Below are 3,945 nucleotides of genomic sequence, written 5' to 3'. Positions count from 1 at the left end.
TTACCATGCGTTAGCTGGCGACCTTAGACGGCTAAGATTTGCATCTAAGATGGAAGGGTGGCCGTTGATTGTCGCACGCCTTCGTTTTGGCAGCCGTAAAGGGAAGGCCGGCTGGTATAATTTAGGCGCGGCAAGGTGGCTGGCACGGCATGGCATTGGAACATGTGGCATGGTCGGCATGCCTTGGCGCGGTTTAGGTGTGGCCAAAACTAGGGTTTTGGCATTGGGCCAAAGGTTACCATGCGTTGGATGGCGACCTTGGACGGCTAATATTTGCATCTAAGATGGAAGGGTGGCCGATATTGTCGCATGCCTTCGTTTTGGCAGCCGTAAAGGGAAGGCCGACATGGTATGGTTTAGGCGCGGCAAGGTGGCTGGCACGACATGGCATTGGAACATGTGGCATGATAAACGCATTTATGTGTCTAATTTGTCCCAATTGTATATATTGTTAGTGCTCGATTTTGTACTTTTTTGGTTATTTTATTCTTTGTAGGTGTTTTTGGAGAAATAAGCTTTTGCGGCGAAATTGGCTCAAAATGTGGCATTTGAACCTCCGTAGATAACGTACCAGAAGCACCCCATAAGTATGCCAGAGACACCCCAGAAATACCCCGGAGGAACCCCGAAAAAGTGTTGAAAACATCCCAGAAAAATTACTAAAGGCACCCAAGGGACAAGTGTTATGTGGACCCCAGCACTCTGGATAAGGGGTAACCTAATTACTAGGGGAGGTCACCTTCACCTTTTGAATTTTGAATTTGGCGGAAAATTGTGGCAGACGTGACTCATATTAGAGTTCGCATTCTTGGGGCGATTTAAGGAGATTCAACCTCGGATTTTCGTTGGGTTGGACATGTTAGAGCACAACAGGGTTGCTACAAGTGATTGGACCGAACGAATTGGGCGAGAGAAGCCGGGAGAAGCAAACAGAGGCGTCAGAAGTTTATTGGGTTCTGTTGATGATTGGGCTTATTTTTAGTCGGAGTTTGACGTAGATATGGATTGGGATTCAGTTGATACACCAAAACAGGATTGGTATGTGTCACAGATTCGGAAAAATAGGCAGCAATTCTCGGTAGAAGCAAAACAGAGAGGCGTAAAAAATAAAAAGAGAAAACTTTTCGTGGAAGAAAAGAAGGATTTACTCGCAAGATTTTCGATCCTGTTGGCTATATATAGGATGGGTCAAGTCAAAATTAGGGTTATGAAGTCATTGGAGCAGTCGCAGAGAAGTTTGGAACACTACAGAGCTGAGAAGATCAAGTTGCAGGAAAACCCGTGTTTCTGCTGCTGCTGCTGAAGAACAAGCATTGCAAATAAGAACAACGTCTCAAATTCGTAACACTGGTACAGTAACTTCTTCGTAACAGTCAGTCCTTTGTTTTGCAACACCAATACGTCGTTTCAAACAGTCAGTGTTATAGTTTTTCATCTTTTAATCAACTTTTGAACCATAACCAAATATTTTGAGAAAGTGATTAATATGAGGAGCTAAACCCCATTGCTGAGGCGATAGAGGAAGCTATTTTTCCAACAAGAAGTGGTATATCCTATTTTATTTATTTATTTGAAATTATTATATGATTATTTTCCTTGGTTGAAAATTGTTTGAATGATTTTTGTTAAGCAATTGTTATTTCTTTTGATAGAGCATACTTGGACCTAGGTTTTTGATGTTCCATGCTTCGGTTTACACTTGTTACTTTGAGAATCTACCTGTTGCAATAGTTAGAATTAACTTGAACGAGAAAATTGCATAAATATAATTATTGGGATTAATTCACTTTGAACTTGGAAAATAGTGGAATCTTAGCCTCAGTGTTCTTTTAATATTGATATCATCTTTGGTTGAGTTTGCGACAATTTTTAATTTGTTTTCTATTTTAATTTTAGAATTTAAGTCTATATTTTATCCTTCGCAAGTCTGAGAATCGAACCACTTTTACCGCTATCAAAACTACATCAATTTTTGGCGCCGCCGACGCGGATTTGCTTTTAGGGTTTTAGACTTATTTTTTCTTTTATTTTTTAGGTTTTTATTATTTTTGTTCTTTTTTACGTTTTTGGGTATTTATCTTTTGTCTACAGGTTTTGGATCATAAAAAGAATTGAGCCAAGGAGTTTGGTGATTTCGTAAAGATTGGATCTTAAAGCATAAAGACTTGGAGCGAAAGATTAAAGCGAAAAGAACGGAAAAGAAAACAATTTCTTTTTAGTTATTTTTCTTTATTATTATAAAAAGAAAAGAGAGAACTGTATTAGGATTTGTTATTTTTGTAATTTTTTCTTTTCTTTTTGGACACTTGGACATTAAACTTTGGACATTATTATTTTTAAACCCTAAGGAAGGGTTGGTTTAAATATAAAGTGTGTGCAGAGAAGGAAGGTGATTACGATATCGCCTCGGCCCCTCGGGTTCGTACATGACATAGGAGTCGTTGCCCGAGTCGACTTCAGCGGTTCTTCGCCCGTCTGGTACGGGAGGTAAGTTTTTCGAAACACCCGCGAATCCCCTGTCAGCGGGTTTAATTTATTCCTTCGTTTGCATATATGCTGAGGACTTGAAAACGGCTGCTTTAATTTCCTAGTAAAGGGCAAGGACTGGCCATACAAGATAAGGGCTCGGATTTCATCACCGTTCTCTTCTTGCCCGCCTTAGGGAAACGAAACCGAACGCGAACCTAAGCCTAAAATTTTGACTAGAATGAGACCTATAGGGTAACGATCTTAATAGGAAAGTCGTTCGTAGAATATTGGTTACTGTTTTGAGCATACTTCGAAGTTCTTGAAGGTTTCTGTGAGTTGAATGCGTGACTGCGCCGCCTTGTAACCGGTGAGGCCTTGGGTATCAAAGCTCCAGTAAGCTTCCCTCGCCTCGATTCAACTTACTTTGACTCGGATTGATTCCAGAGGGGTTTGCTCAGATTGTAACGAGTTCATTTTCGAAAGAATAGAAGCTGGTCTAGAAACAATCTAAGTGGAGCCATCATGCTTTTTGTTTGCTAGAAATTTAGGTTTGATTTGGTTGAGTCATCCTTGTTTTGTGTTTGCATAGAATTCCCTACCTTATTCTGTTGCATGCCTGAACGAAAAAGAGACGCCCTAGGTAGATTTGTTAAAGAGAAACCTAGTAGTTCTAAGCGTCTTGATTACCTCAATTTAGAAAGTCCGATTCGTGAAGATTACGTTTTTGAAAATCCGTTTGAGGAAAGAATCCCCGATAGTCCAATAGCGCCAGAAATGACAACTTTGAAAGCCTTGTTGAATCCTACTAGGACTACTCGTCCCTCGTGTATCAGGTTACCTGAAACCGAAGCAAATTATGAACTTAAGCCTGGAACCTTACAGTTGCTCCAAATCTTTTTAGGGAAAGAAAATGAAAACCCCTATTTCCATGTTAGGGACTTTGAGGAAATTTGTAGTACTCTGAAAATTAGAAACCTTGATGATGATGCTTTAAAACTCAGGTTATTCCCCTTTTCCTTAAAAGATAAAGCCAAGTCGTGGCTGTATAGTTTGGCTTCCGAATCAATTGAAACCTATGAACAACTTACATCTGCCTTTTTGAACAATTTTTTCCCTAGGTACAAAACCTCGTCTATTAGGACGCAAATATGCAGGTTTACACAACATGAGGGAGAATCTTTGTATAGGTATTTGGAAAGGTTCAATGATTTATTAGCCCAATGTCCTCATCATGGTTTAGAAAAGGTTAGGTTTGTTCAGATCCTTTATGAGGGTTTAGATTATCCCACCACAACTACAGTAGAATCCATGTGTACAGGTGGGTTTGAAAACCAAACAGTCGATGATGCGATGACATATTTGCATGAAATCGCCGAAAATACCCAACAATGGGAAAGCAATAGGATACCCCAGAAAACAATTCTTCTAGGCAGAGGAAACGTTAATAGGGTAGAAGGAAGCTTTGAATCAGATGCC

The 3,945-nt window shown here is 39.9% G+C and overlaps 1 pseudogene; it reads right to left on the bottom strand.

The window, feature by feature from the left end:
• Positions 1-3,607: 3,607 nt before the first annotated feature.
• LOC113330761 lies at positions 3,608-3,707 on the bottom strand (annotated as a pseudogene).
• Positions 3,708-3,945: the final 238 nt, after the last annotated feature.

Source organism: Papaver somniferum, unplaced genomic scaffold (assembly GCF_003573695.1).
Source record: "Papaver somniferum cultivar HN1 unplaced genomic scaffold, ASM357369v1 unplaced-scaffold_118, whole genome shotgun sequence".
NCBI lineage: Eukaryota > Viridiplantae > Streptophyta > Magnoliopsida > Ranunculales > Papaveraceae > Papaver > Papaver somniferum.
This window is presented reverse-complemented; position numbering and strand designations above follow the sequence as displayed.